We start from the raw sequence: 15,510 nt of genomic DNA, 5'->3' as shown, positions 1-15,510 counted from the left end.
GAGTCTGAATATCCAATCAAGTCAAAGGTAGACCCCTTTGGATACCAGATCCCGAAGCAAGGCGTAGCAACTAAGTATCTAAGAATCCGCTTAACGGCCACAATGTGACATTCCCTTGGATCGGATTGAAATCTAGCACACATGCATACGCTAAGCATAATATCCGGTCTACTAGCACATAAATAAAGCAATGACCCTACAATAGACCGGTATGCCTTTTGATCAACGGACTTACCTCCTTTGTTGAGGTCGACATGTCCGTCGGTTCCCATCGGAGTCTTTGCGGGCTTGGCGTCCTTCATCCCAAACTGCTTGAGAAGATCTTGAGTGTACTTCGTTTGGGAGATGAAGGTGTCGTCCTTGAGTTGCTTCACTTGGAACCCAAGGAAGTAGTTCAACTCTCCCATCATTGACATCTCAAATTTATGTGTCATCACCCTGCTAAACTCCTCACAAGACTTTTGATTAGTAGAACCAAATATTATGTCATCGACATAAATTTGGCACACAAAAAGGTCACCGTCACAAGTCTTAGTGAAAAGCGTGGGATCGGCTTTCCCAACCTTGAAAGCATTAGCAATTAAGAAATCTCTAAGGCATTCATACCATGCTCTTGGGGCTTGCTTAAGTCCATAGAGCGCCTTAGAGAGCTTAAAAACGTGGTCGGGATACCTATAATCCTCAGAGCCAGGGGGTTGTTCCACGTACACCTCCTCCTTTATTGGCCCATTGAGGAAAGCGCTCTTCACATCCATTTGAAACAACCTGAAAGAGTGGTGAGCAGCATAGGCTAACAAAATGCGAATAGACTCTAGCCTAGCCACGGGAGCAAAAGTCTCCTCAAAATCCAAACCTGCGACTTGGGCATAACCTTTTGCCACAAGTCGAGACTTGTTTCTTGTCACCACCCCGTGCTCGTCTTGCTTGTTGCGGAACACTGTAACACCTTGAATTTGGGGGTATAAAATTTCTTTTCTAATATCCACCAAATTCAGGTGTTACTCTCTCAGTTCTTCGCTTACCTTTCTCTTTTCCCTAAAAATGGAGAATTATTTTGTTTTATATTAGCGTAAACCTAGTGGAATGAGCCCTAGAGGCACTTTGGTTGTTGCATTCATGTTGTTTCATAGTGTTTCTAAGTGCCAAATGTGTTCGAAACATGTTAACATATCTTATAGAAGCGCTCGGTAAATTTTCATATTTTTCTGAATATTTTTCTATTTTCTAGAAACCAAAATCTATTTATTTGTGGAACTTAAAAATGTTTTTAGAAATTCTAATTATGTTTTTTGAGTTCATTAGATGCCAAAACATTTATAGGAATTTTTCTGGAATTTTTGAAAGTATCTATAATATTTTGAGCACAAAATATGGATTTCTAGGCTTTTTTCAAATTTTAAAAATAGTAAAATCCGAATTTTAACCGAATTTTCATCTCATTCAAACCCTAGATATATATACATGTCCGGCTTCATCTCGTCGAGCCCGTTCCAGAACACGAAACGTTTTTTTCCAAATCCAATCCCTAGCTCCCGGTATTGCTCGCCGAAGTTCGGGGCGGTTCCAACTCCAGCGACAACTCCGGCGAGCAATTACTCCCACTCCGTGCATCATCTGCCGAATCCGAGGGTACCGCTGCGTTCGTCTCGTCGAGGGCTTCGTCGCAGCGCGTTTGGTTCGTCGATTGGATCCCCGAATCTCCGGCAATCGACGGATTTTCTCTCTGATGCGGCGAGGGTCTTCTTCCCCGTTGAGAACCTCCTTTGTTTTACCTAGGGTTTCTTCGTGTTCTTCGTTTTCCCGTTAGCGAAGGGCCTCCCTCACTCTCCCCTCACCTTCCCTGGCGGCGGCACCCCTTCCCCCTCTGTTTCCCCTCCTCGGCGGCGCCCCTTTCCCCCTCCCCAGTGGTGGCGGCGGTGGCCGGCGGTGGCGCCCGCGTTCCCGTGCTCCCGCGCCCGCGCCCCTCCCCGGCGGCTGTGGCCGTGCCCCGCGCGCCCGCCCCTGGCCGTCCCGGTCTCGTCCTTCCCTGCGCAGCCCCCTCCTCTTCCCCTCCTCTCTCTTCCATGGATGGGAGGAAGAAGATGAGAGGAAGAAGACGATGGCAGTCTCGTAAATTTAGTCCGCGTGAATTACAGTATGGTTTAAAACATTCATAACTTTTACGTTTTAAACCCGATTCGATTCATTCAAGTTGCGTTAGATTCGTATTAAAATTATCTTAATTTACAAATATTTATCCCAATTTTTTCACATTTTATTTAATTTAGTTAAACGTTTGTTTAACCAGTGGATACTAGAACGACGTTTCAATTTAAAAACCTAATTTAGGAATTCGATTTGCGCATTTATAATTAGTCACCAATATGATTAACCTTAATTGAAATGTTATTTATTAATAATTATTTAGTTTAATCACGTTGTTTATTTATTAGTTTCGCATGTCGGTCCGCGCGTGCCGCGGTGCTGTTTCACGCACGTCGTCGCGTGTGTTCGCGAGTGTCGCGCGTGTTGTTCGCACGCGTTGTCGTGTGCCGTTCGCGTGTTCGCGCGCCTTGCCGCGTGCTGTTCGCGCGTATCGCGCGTTGTCCGCGCACTAAGTCGTTTGTGTCCGCGCGTTGCGCACATCGTGTTTGCACGTCGTGCGTCGTTAATTCGTCTCGCTTAGAATCGCTCATATTCATTAAGTTACTTGCTTAACTGTCAAATATTTAAATAGTAAGTTAGTCAAAACTAAGTAGTATTATTAATTTACATTTGATTAATATCCATTAATATAGAAATGTCGGATTAAATGTTCTAATTAGTACTTGTTTAACGTAAACGCGCTAACCCCTCGACCGTAGCTTCGACTATCATGGTTCTTTTCCTCGCATAACCGTAGAGGCGCTCTCTATTTTATATTGCTCGCTTTTATAACATTTTATCTTGTATGGTGTAATGTTCTTATGCACATGTATATGTTTGTTTACTTGTGCCTGTTCGTCTTCGCTTCGCGTTGCGATTAGATCGCGATTCATTTCTGAGCTTCGAGGAATCGACGATCAAGCATGGCGACCAAGTGATCGAACTCTTCGAGTTCTACGAGATCAAAGGCCCTGAGCGTCTGTTTGGTGAAGGCAAGTGTCCTCTGACCTATTATGTCTCATTTACTTTATAATTCATCAACCCGCATACCATGATCAACCTAAGGATTGACTAGCTTTGTATTTACCTTGTCCTTGATTACCTTTTGGGTTATTATTGTTTAGCTTTATGCTATTGCTCAACTCTAACCAATGAACATGATGAGATTTATCAATGATACGCGGTTTCCCTTCTTTATTATGATGTTATACTTGTGTCATTCAAGGGGGCTCGAGCGGTTTCTCGAGTGTCTCTCTGTAAGGGCCTGTTCGTTGGGTGACCGCCCAGGAAAACAGTGCAACCATGAGGGTGGAATGGGATGCCCTTAGCTGAATAATTAGAGGAACCGGGGTGTAGTTCGCTTAGCCGTCGTGCCGTTAATAGGGCTCGGTGTATGCGGCTCGCTTTGCCAAGTTTGGTTCGCCCCTTGGGGAGGAGTGCGGTGCATTTAGGAAACCTAACGGGCGGCTACAGCCTTGGGGAATCTTTGTAAAGGCTACATAGTGAAACCCTGCCTATTCACCTTGGTAGTGTTTAAGGGTTTGATCGGCCCGAGGCAAGAGGGAATCATGACTTGTGGGTAAAGTGCGCAACCTCTGCAGAGTGTTATGAAACTGATATATCAGTCGTGCTCGTGGTTATGAGCGACCAAGGGAGCTCCATTGATTAGATACTTCGATCAGAGATGGTTGGTTTACAGATGATGATGAGGATGGTTATGATCATGCTTATGGTAATAGTAAGTGGTATTCTTTCCATTTGGAAAGGTTACTTTGGGTTAAGAACTTGGGTTAATGCTAAAACCTGGCTTTCTACTAGTAATAATAACCTGACCAACTAAAAGCAACTGCTTGACTTAACCCCACATAAAGCTAGTCCACTACAGCCAAACGGGACATTTGCTGAGTACGTTGATGTGTACTCACTCTTGCTTTCACAAAACACCAGGTTGCCTTTGGTGCAATCTATGCTCAGGTAAAGAAGGCGTCGAGGCAGATCTCCAGGAGTTCCAAGACGTCGACGAGTTCGAGGATTAGGCTAGCGACCTCCCCCAGTCAGCTACCTGTGGTGGGTTGTTTACGTTGGCTACGTTTCAATTTTGTGTACTTTGATTTATATTATGTAAATGGCTCTAGTCTGTAATATTATTACTTACTCTTTATTGTAATTCGAAGCATTGTGCTATGATGAGTCATTTATGTAATCGTTGTGTACGTGAATTACTGATCCTGGCACGTACATGGTTCGCATTCGGTTTACCTTCAAAACCGGGTGTGACATAAGTGGTATCAAAGTCGTGCTGACTGTAGGACCGCTGACCTAGAGTAGCATTGGCCGTTTTAAGGACTTATTGATTATTATTCCATCTCATCCTTGATTCTGCTTCAAAATATTAGTCACCTCGACTAATTCTATGTTGTGCTCCTATATGCCCCCTTGCCAAAAAGTATTTTATTCTAGTATGGTCTATACTTCTCTCAATCTATTAGATCTGATCTTATCTTGTGCTTGCGACATCTTTGTAGATGCCCCCTGACCATAGCCTTTAGTCTTTTGGGACTCTTTCCTCATCCATTATTAAATTGCTACTGTTTGACCATCTTTATTCCTTTTTGTTATTGACATGCTCGTATCCTTGCATTTTTAATACCCTTATCCCTTAATCTAAAGCACTTACCCTTGTACCTCTACTACCTATTTAAACATTTCAGTTTATATGTCCATGATCTTACTGTCTTTTGAGACCCTTTCCTATTCTATTAATAAGTTGCTATCTTTTTGGCAATTTGTACTTTCTTGGTCTTGGTATGCTCGTACCATTGGAATCTTGCATACTCTTATTTTTATATATGCTTGCCTTTATGTCCCAATATCTGTTTGAAATATTTCAGTTAACATGCCCTTGACCACCCTTGTTTCCTAATGATCCATGAGTGATCATTTTATTTTGCACACCTGTAGTAATCTCGTTGTTTCCTTGTAACTCCACTCGGTAATGAATCTTTACTTCAACCCTTCTGTTGGAACCTTACCGATCTTACCCTTGATTGTTTTCTCCACTTTGTTGTTTCGCGAGTCTTGTCTTAACTATATCCTTTGTTATGCTTTTGAATTATTATCATATGCACCCTTGACACCTCTATATCCTACATTGATGTTTGTCTCATACCTGCCCTTTAAAATCGCCCCTCTTCCGTCTCATACCTTCTTTCTCTTGGTTGTATCCTCTTCTTTGGCTCGTGAGTTTGTAACCTCATACTTTGTTGTGCTTTTGCTTCTTATTGCCTTTACCCTTCTCATCTCTCAATCTTACCTTGGTGATTACGCTATGTTCGTTATCTAAAACCTCCAATCTCCCACCTTAGTTCAAGTGTGGTCTCTTACTTATCTCACCTGTGGTTATATCCTATACTTTACCTCTTGCAAGACTTATCTTATTTCTATTCTTGATTGTACCTAGATTCCTGGTTTTTATGCACATTTACCTCTTCCTTTATATCCTTGCCTATTATCACCTTTGACCCTTGACCTCTCTCCATATTTACTGAAAGTCGCCTAGAAGGGGGGTGAATAGGGCAAAACTGAAATTTACAAAGTTAATCACAACTACAAGTCGGGTTAGCGTTAGAAATAATAAAGAGTCCGAGAGAGAGGGCGCAAAACAAATCGCAAGCAAATAAAGAGTGTGACACGCGGATTTGTTTTACCGAGGTTCGGTTCTTGCAAACCTACTCCCCATTGAGGTGGTCACAAAGACCGGGTCTCTTTCAACCCTTTCCCTCTCTCAAACGGTCCCTTGGACCGAGTGAGCTTCTTCTTCTCAAACAAATGGAACACGAAGTTCCCACAAGGACCACCACACGATTGGTGTCTCTTGCCTCAATTACAAGTGAGTTTGATCTCAAGAAAGAATGAGAAAGAAAAGAAGCGATCCAAGCACAAGAGCTCAAATGAACACGACAAATCACTCTCTCTAATCACTAACGCTTTGTGTGGAGTTGGGCGAGGATTTGATCTCTTTGGTGTGTCTTGTATTGAATGCTAGAGCTCTTGTAAGTAGTTGAAGGGTGGAAACTTGGATGACTTGAATGTGGGGTGGTTGGGGGTATTTATAACCCCAACCACCAAACTAGCCGTTTGGTGAAGGTTGCAGTCGACGGGCGCACCGGACAGTCCGGTGCGCCACCGGACAGTGTCCGGTGCGCCAGCCACGTTACCCGGCCGTTAGGGTTCGACCGTTGGAGCTCTGTCTTGTGGGCCCGCCTGGCTGTCCGGTGGTGCACCGGACAGGCACTGTAGGCTGTCCGGTGTGCCACCCGCGCGTGCTCTGCTCTTCTGCGCGCGCTGGCGTGCATTTAATGCGTTGTAGACGACCGTTGCGCTTGAAGTAGCCGTTGCTCCGTTGTTACACCGGACAGTCCGGTGTGCACCGGACACTGTCCGGTGACTCACCGGACAGTCCGATGAATTTTAGCGGAGCGGATTCCCAAAGCTGGCGAGTTCAGAGTCGCTCTTCCTTGGAGCACCGGACAGTCTGGTGAATTATAGCGGAGCGCCCCTCAGAATTCCCGAAGGTGTTGAGTTGAGCTTGAAGTCCCCTGGTGCACCGGACAGTCCGGTGCGCCAAACCAGGGCACACTTCGGTTATCCCTTGCTCTTTTTATTGAACCCTTTTCTTGGTCTTTTTATTGGCTTTTTGTGAACCTTTGGCACCTGTAGAACTTATGGACTAGAGCAAACTAGCTAGTCCAATTATTTGTGTTGGGCAATTCAACCACCAAAATCATTTAGGAAATAGGTGTAAGCCTAATTCCCTTTCAATCTCCCCCTTTTTGGTGATTGATGCCAACACAAACCAAAGCAAGTATAGAAGTGCATAATTGAACTAGTTCGCATAATTGTAAGTGCAAAGGTTACTTAGAATTGAGCCAATATAACTACTTATAAGATATGCATGGATTGTTTCTTTATTTTTAACATTTTGGACCACGCTTGCACCACATGTTTTGTTTTTGCAAATTCTTTTGTAAATTCTTTTCAAAGTCCTCTTGCAAATAGTCAAAGGTAAATGAATAAGATTTTGAGAAGCATTTTCAAGATTTGAAATTTTCTCCCCCTGTTTCAAATGCTTTTCCTTTGACTAAACAAAGCTCCCCTTCAATAAATTCTCCTCTTAGTGTTCAAGAGGGTTTTAAGATATCAATTTTGAAAATACTACTTTCTCTCCCTTTTGAACACAATAAGATACCAATTTGAAATTTACCAATTGAAAATCATTAATTTTTAAAATTAGGGTGGTGGTGCGGTCCTTTTGGTTTGGGCTAATACTCTCTCCCCCTTTGGCATAAATCGCCAAAAACGGAGTCATTATAGCCCTTTTGCTAACTACTTTCTCCCCTTTGGCAAATAAAATATGAGTGAAGATTATACCAAAGTTGGAGAGAAGCTTGGAGCGATGGCGAAGGATGAGTTATGGAGTGGAGTGGAAGCCTTTGTCTTTGCCGAAGACTCCAATTCCCTTTTAATACACCTATGACTTGGTTTGAAGTATACTTGAAAACACATTAGTCATAGCATATAAAAGAGATATGATCAAAGGTATATTTATGAGCTATGTATGCAAGACATCAAAAGAAATTCCTAGAATCCAGAATATTTAGCTCATGCTTAAGTTTGTTAAAAGTTTGTTCATCTAATGGCTTGGTAAAGATATCGACTAATTGATCTTTAGTATTTGTCGGTGTTTCGAGACCGGGGGGTCCCTAAGCCGACGAGTGAAATGTCGTCGCGTGCCCCAGCCCAGATGGGTCGGCGCGAGGCCGAGCGCGAAGGGGGGAAGTGAGGTGGCCGGAGATGGGCGAGAGAGAGGTAGAAATCCCGTGGCCTTCGTGTTCGTCCCGCGCCCAGGTCGGGTGCGCTTGCAGTAGGGGGTTACCAGCGTCCACACGGGAGAGGGAGCGAGCAGCCTTGCGCGAGCGCCTGTCTCGTCCTCGTCCCCGTGCGGCCAACCCTCTCTAAGAGGGCCCTGGTCCTTCCTTTTATAGGCGTAAGGAGAGGATCCAGGTGTACAATGGGGGTGTAGCAGAGTGCTACGTGTCTAGCGGGGGAGAGCTAGCGCCCTAAGTACACGCCATCGTGGCGGCCGGAGAGATTTTGGCGCCCGGTTTGTGTGATGTCGTGGCCGTCGGAGGAGCGCTGGAGCCTGGCGGAGGGACATCTGTCGGGGCTGTCGAGTCCTTGCTGACGTCCTCTTGCTTCCGTAAGAGGGCCGAGAGCGGCCATCGTCAGGGAGCGTGCGGGGCGCCATCATCGCCTATCTGGCGGAGCGAGCCAGATGGGACGCCGGTCTTGTTCCTCGTAGCCTGAGTCAGCTTGGAGTAGGGTAATGATGGCGCCTCCCGTTGACGTGGCCGGCCCGCGCCCTAGGTTGGGCGATGTGGAGGCTCCTCCGAGGTCGAGGTCGAGTCCGTCTTTCGTGGCCGAGGTCGAGTCCGAGCCCCTAGGTCGGGCGAGGCGAAGGCCGTTGGCTGAGGCCAGGGCGGAGTTCGAGTCCTGGGGTCGGGCGAAGCGGAGTTCATCGTCTTCTGGGGCTGAGCCCAAGTCCGAGCCCTGGGTCGGGCGGAGCGGAATTCGTCGTCTTCTGGGGCTGAGCCCAAGTCCGAGCCCTGGGTCGGGCGGAACAGAGTTCACCGTCTTCCGGGGCTTAGCCCGAGTCCGAGCCCTGGGTCGGGCGGAGCGGAGTTCGCCGTCTTCCGGGGCTTAGCCTGAGTCCGTGCCCTGGGTTGGGCGGAGCGGAGTTCGCCGTCTTCCGGGGCTTAGCCCGAGTCCGAGCCCTGGGTCGGGCAAAGCGGAGCTTCCTATGGTGCCTGCGGCCAGGCCTGACTGCCTGTCAGCCTCACTCTGTCAAGCGGCACCGCAGTCGGAGCGGCGCAGGCGGCGCTGTCTTTCTGTTAGACCGGTCAGTGGAGCGGTGAAGTGACGGCGGTCACTTCGGCTCTGTCGGCTGAGGGGCGCGCGTCAGGATAAAGGTGTTAGGCCACCTTTGCATTAAATGCTCCTGCGATTTGGTCGATCGGTGCGGCGATTCGGTCAGGGTTGCTTCTTGGCGAAGACAGGGCCTCGGGCGAGCCGGAAATATGTTCGCCGCTGGAGGGGGGCCTCGGGCGAGGCGGAGATCCCTCGGGGTCGGTTGCCCTTGTCCGAGGCTAGGCTCGGGCGAGGCGTGATCGAGTCCCTCGAATGGACTGATCCCTGACTTAATCGCACCCATCAGGCCTTTGCAGCTTTATGCTGATGGGGGTTACTAGCTGAGAATTAGGAGCCTTGAGGGTACCCCTAATTATGGTCCCCGACAGTAGCACCCGAGCCTCGAAGGGAGTGTTAGCACTCGCTTGGAGGCTTTCGTCGCACTTTTTTGCAAGGGGACCAGCCTTTCTCGGTTGCGTTTTGTTCCGGTGGGTGCGCGCGAGCGCACCCGCCGGGTGTAGCCCCCGAGGCCTCGGAGGAGTGGTTTGACTCCTCCGAGGTCTTAATGCCTCGCGCAATGCTTCGGCTGGTCTGGTCGTTCCCTCATGCGAGCTGGCCGTAGCCCGGGTGTACGGTCGGGTCCCAAGTTCTCGGGCTGGTATGTTGACGCTGTCAACGGTTTGGCCGGAGCCGGGTTTGCGAGAGCAGCCCCCGAGCCTCTACACAAGGCGAGAGGGCGATCAGGAACAGACTCGACTTTTTTACATACGCCCCTGCGTTGCCTTTCCGCAAGGAGGAGGGGGGGAGAGCGCCATGTTGCCCTCGGTGGGCGCCGAACATGGTGTCTCCGGTGAGCTGCAGGCGGGTGATCCGAGCGGACGTCCGTGCCCCATTCGTTAGGGGTCGGCTAGAGGCCCAGAGGCGCGCCCAAAAGTACCTGCGGGTGATCTACTGAACCCGGTCCCCTGGCGACGGGGTCCGAGGGCTCGATGCCTCCCTCTGATGGGATTCCGTTACAAGATCGTTCCCGCTAGTCTCGAAAATGTCCTAGGGTACCTCGGGAGCGCAGCCCGAGCCTTGGTTATGTATCGAACGTACCCATGGTCATCCCTCGCACTGTGTCTGAGGCGGTTGTGAACCCTTCGGGGGCCAGCCTTCGAACCCCTGATCAGTAGTGGGCACGGAGCCCGAGTAGCCTAAGGCGGCCGTTGAACCCTTCTGAGGGGCCGGCCTTCGAACCTCTGACCAGTAGTGGGTGTGGAGCCCACGTGCTCTGAGGCGGGTGTTGAACCCTTCCGAGGGGCCAGCCTTCGAACCTTTGATCAGTAGTGTCGGCGTTCTGAGACCGGGGGTCCTTGAGCCGACGAGTGAATGTCGCCGCGTGCCCCAGCCCAGATGGGTCGAGCGCGAGGGCGAGCGTGAAGGGGGGAGAGCGAGGCGGCCGGAGACCGGCGTGAGAGAGGTGGGAATCCCGCGGCCTTCGTGTTCATCCCGCGCCCAGGTCAGGTGCGCTTGCAGTAGGGGGTTAAAAGCGTCCACGCGGGAGAGGGAGCGAGCGGCTTCGAGCGAGCGCGTATCTCGTCCTCGTCCCCGCGCGGCCAACCTTCTCTAAGAGGGCCCTAGTCCTTCCTTTTATAGGCGTAAGGAGAGGATCCAGGTGTACAATGGGGGTGTAGCAGAGTGCTACGTGTCTAGCGGAGGAGAGCTAGCGCCCTAAGTACATGCCATTGTGGCAGCCGGAGAGATTTTGGCACCCAGCTGGTGTGATGTCGTGGCCGTCGGAGGAGCGGTGGAGCCTGGCGGAGGGACAGCTGTCGGAGCGGTTGAGTCCTTGCTGACGTCCTCTTGCTTCCGTAAGGGGGCTGAGAGCCACCGTCGTCACAGAGTATGCAGGGCGCCATCATTGCCTATCTGGCGGACCGAGCCAGATGGGACGCCGGTCTTGTTCCTTGCGGCCCGAGTCAGCTCGGGGTAGGGTGATGATGGCGCCTCCTGTTGACGTGGCTGGTCTGTGCCCTAGGTTGGGCGATGTGTAAGCTCCTCCGAAGCCGAGGTCGAGTCTGTCTTCCATGGCCGAGGTCGGGTCCGAGCCCCAGGTTCGGGCGAAGCGGAGATCGCCGGCTGATGCCGGGGTGGAGTCCGAGCCCTGGGGTCGGGCGAAGCGGAGTTCGTCGTCTTTTGGGACTTAGCCCGAGTCCGAGCCCTGGGTCGGGCGGAGTTCGCCGTCTTCCGGGACTTAGCCCGAGTCCGAGCCCTATGTCGGGCGGAGTTCGCCGTCTTCCGGGACTTAGCCCGAGTCCGAGCCCTGGGTCGGGCGGAGTTCGCCGTCTTCCGGGACTTAGCCCGAGTCCGAGCCCTGTGTCGGGCGGAGTTCGCCGTCTTCCGGGACTTAGCCCGAGTCCGAGCCCTGTGTCGGGCGGAGTTCGCCGTCTTCCGGGACTTAGCCTGAGTCCGAGCCCTGGGTCAGGTGGAGTTCGCCGTCTTCCGGGACTTAGCCCGAGTCCGAGCCCTGTGTCGGGCGGAGTTCGCCGTCTTCCGGGACTTAGCCCGAGTCCGAGCCCTGGGTCGGGCGGAGTTCGCCGTCTTCCGGGACTTAGCTCGAGTCCGAGCCCTAGGTCGGGCGGAGCGGAGTTCGCCGTCTTCCGGGACTTAGCCCGAGTCCGAGTCCTGGGTCGGGCGGAGTTCGCCGTCTTCCGGGACTTAGCCCGAGTCCGAGCCCTGGGTCGGGCGGAGCGGAGTTCGCCGTCTTCTGGGACTTAGCCCGAGTCCGAGCCCTGGGTCGGGCGAAGCGGAGTTCGCCGTCTTCCGGGACTTAGCCTGAGTCCGAGCCCTGGGTCGGGCAAAGCGGAGCTTCCTATGGTGCCTTCGACCGGGCCTGACTGCCTGTCAGCCTCACTCTGTCAAGTGGCACCGCAGTCGGAGCGACGCAGGCGGCGCTGTCTTTCTGTCAGGCCGGTCAGTGGAGCGGCGAAGTGACGGCGATCACTTCGGCTCTGGGGGGCGCGCGTCAGGATAGAGGTGTCAGGCCACCTTTGCATTAAATGCTCCTGCGACTTGGTCGATCGGTGCGGCGATTCGGTCAGGGTTGCTTCTTAGCGAAGACAGGGCCTCGGGCGAGCCGGGAACACATTCGCCGCTGGAGGGGGGCCTCGGGCGAGACGGAGATCCTCCAGGGTCGGCTGCCCTTGTCCAAGGCTAGGCTCGGGCGAGGCGTGATCGAGTCCCTCGTATGGACCGATCCCTGACTTAATCGCACCCATCAGGCCTTTGCAGCTTTATGCTGATGGGGGTTACCAGCTGAGAATTAGGAGCCTTGAGGGTACCCCTAATTATGGTCCTCGACAGTAGCCCCCGAGCCTCAAAGGGAGTGTTAGCACTCGCTTGGAGGCTTTCGTCGCATTTTTTTGCAAGGGGACCAGCCTTTCTCGGTTGCGTTTGTTCCTGTGGGTGCGCGCGAGCGCACCCGCCGGGTGTAGCCCCCGAGGCCTCGGAGGAGTGGTTTCACTCCTCCGAGGTCTTAATGCCTCGCGTAATGCTTCGGCTGGTCTGGTCGTCCCTCATGCGAGCTGGCCGTAGCCCAGGTGTACGGTCGGGTCCCAAGTTCTCGGGCTGGTATGTTGACGCTGTCAACGGTTTGGCCGGAGCCGGGTTTGTGAGAGCAGCCCCCGAGCCTCTGCACAGGGCGAGAGGACGATCAGGGACAGACTCGACTTTTTTACATACGCCCCTGCATCGCCTTTCCGCAAGGAGGAGGGGGGGAAAGCGCCATGTTGCCCTCGATGGGCGCCGAACATGGTGTCTCCGGTGAGCTGCAAGCGGGTAATCCGAGTGGACGCCCGTGCCCCGTTCGTTAGGGGCCGGCTAGGGGCCCAGAGGCACGCCCAAAAGTACCTGCGGGTGATCTGCCGGACCCGGTCCCCTGGCGACGGGGTCTGAGGGCTCGATGCCTCCCTCCGATGGGATTCCGTTACAAGATCGTTCCCGCTGGTCTCGGAAATGTCCTAGGGTACCTCGGGAGCGCAGCCCGAGCCTCGACTATGTATCGAACGTACCCATGGTCATCCCTCGCTCGGCGTCTGAGGCGGCTGTGAACCCTTCGGGGGCCAGCCTTCGAACCCCTGATCAGTAATGGGCGCGGAGCCTGAGTAGCCTGAGGCGGCCGTTGAACCCTTCCAAGGGGCCGGCCTTCGAACCTCTGACCAGTAGTGGGTGTAGGGCCCACGCGATCTGAGGCGGCTGTCGAACCCTTCCGAGGGGCCAGCCTTCGAACCTCTGATCAGTAGGGAGGCTCGGAGCCTGGTTCCTTCACGGGGATGGATCCCTTTCGTGGTATCCCCCTTTCCCGGTCCCTGTTGCAAGAGAGAGAAAGAGGAAAAAAGGAAAAGGATATGAAATCGAACGACGCGGCATACCTTTTTTGACGCGGTCATTATGGCGAAGGCAAAGCGTCGTCCGCTTCTCCTGCCAGAGACGCCGCCTGTCCCGCCGCGGAGTTAATGCGACGGGGCGAGTGGTTGGCGGGGCGGCCGTTGCGCGTGCGCGAGCCGTTCGAGGAACGGAGCACGGGCGCGTTGTCTTCACGCCGTGAGAGAGGGTTCTCTCGCTGCCCCCGGACGGGACGTGAGCTTGGCTGACGACGTGGCCGCTACTCCTGCCCGCCTACCATCTCCATTACTGCTGGCCCGTTTTTGGCCGCATTGACCGCGGCGCCAGGCTGGCGCTGCCGGGTCGTGCGCTGGGTCGCCTCGAGTCGTGGTATTGGTTCCGCAGTCGAGGAGGCGCGGTAGTGGCGCAAGTGGTGGTGCTGTTGCATGCACGAAGCATTCAGCGCGCCGGTTGCATGACGCGTGGGCCTGGGCCTCCATGCCGGGCGTGTTGGGAGTCGGAGAAGCGTGCCCACTTGGCGCGGTTACATGCCGCCTGCATGGTTGCCCGCCCTTTCGCTCGCTGGTCTGGGCAAAAGTGGAGGGTCGCTTGTAACCACTGGGCGGTTGTGCGCACCACGCACGGTGGTTTGGCTTCTTCTGCTCTGAGCCGGTTTGCATGGCGTGTGGGACCCAGCCCCCGCGCCGCAGGGGAGGACCTTGGAGTGTGTTGGAGAAGACTCAGCCCGCGACGGTTGGGGGCGCAAGTAGGGAGAGTCGCCTTTAAAAGGAGGGTGACCCCCTTTGGAAGGCGACCATGTCTTCGCGCTCCCTTATGCGTCGTGTCTTTCCACCTTCCAAGCCCTCGGATGGGGGATATCCGCCGTCTTTCCGCCTCGTCGTTGGAGGAACGCAACTCCGTGGGAGTTGGTACCTTTCAGCCATCGTTCGGCTTCAAGGATTTTCATCATGCAGCCCGGTTGCACCCCTCCACCGGCGGTCACCCAAGATGGTGACCTCCAGTTTGATGGCGGGGGAAAGCGAACCGGGCTGCGGCCTCTGCCCCTCCCTCAGCCTCGAGGATTTTCATCACCAGGGCTGAGGAGGGGAGTGTGCCGAGTTGGGGTTGGCCCCTGCGTGGGTGGTGGCCCGCTCCTTCCCTCAGTGATCGGGGGGGAAGGGCAGCTGTCGTCCGTGGCGCGGGCAGCTGCAGTGTGCCTGGCTCTCGGACCCGAGTGGCTTCGGAGCCGTTCTCGGCGCCGGCTTTCGCCACTGCAGCTGGAAGAGGTTCTTCTGCCGACGAGATAGCCAGGGCCACCCACGGGCCGACCTCCAACTCTACGGCCTTCTGCCCATCCTTGCCTCACGAGTTTGGGGCATGGGCGGGGGCCTCTTGGCAGCAGCATCCACCCTGAGGTCAGCGCTGCCGCTGTTCGGCCCCCCAGAGCAGAAGTCGTCGTCGTCGCCGCTGCTGGAGCGGGCGACGGCGCGCCGTTCGTCGGTCTTCTGTCGCTCTGCAGGCCCCCCCCCCATCGAGTGGGGTTGTTTGTACCTGCGGAGGTGGAACCGGAGTTCCGTTTGTAATGGCACTTTGGATGCCAGTGTGTTTGTTCATTGTGGCTGTCGAGGCCTGAACATGTATGTATTTTTGGCGTGGAGCCGTGTTTTTCCTCATTTCCGAGCACTAAGACTCGCCTGTTGGTTGTCTGAACCGCTTCACCAAGCGTGAGTTGCCCCGTGTAAAGGTGACGAGTGAGGTATCCGTATCCCGGAGGCGTAGGAGTCCCTCGGCTCGGTCGGCCTTGTTGTCCGAGGCTTCTCTAGCTTAGTTAAAGGAACCCCTCGGCCGCTCTTCGATGAGCCAGGGCTAGGGGTAGCGGTGTCAGCATGAACAGGGGCAGAGTTGGCTCGAAAAGAAAACCTGGTTGGCCGGAGCCTGGCCGGGTCGTCCGTTAGCGGGACCGACGCCGGAGTTGACCAGCCGAGGGGTCGGGCTGACGTCCTTAGGGGACAGCTGGTCGAGGCCTCGGGGGTGGCCAGCCGAGCCGCCTGCTCG

This window comes from Zea mays, chromosome 10 (assembly GCF_902167145.1).
Source record: "Zea mays cultivar B73 chromosome 10, Zm-B73-REFERENCE-NAM-5.0, whole genome shotgun sequence".
NCBI classification, from domain to species: domain Eukaryota; kingdom Viridiplantae; phylum Streptophyta; class Magnoliopsida; order Poales; family Poaceae; genus Zea; species Zea mays.
The sequence above is the reverse complement of the archived record's forward strand: the minus strand, read 5'-3'. Positions refer to the sequence as shown.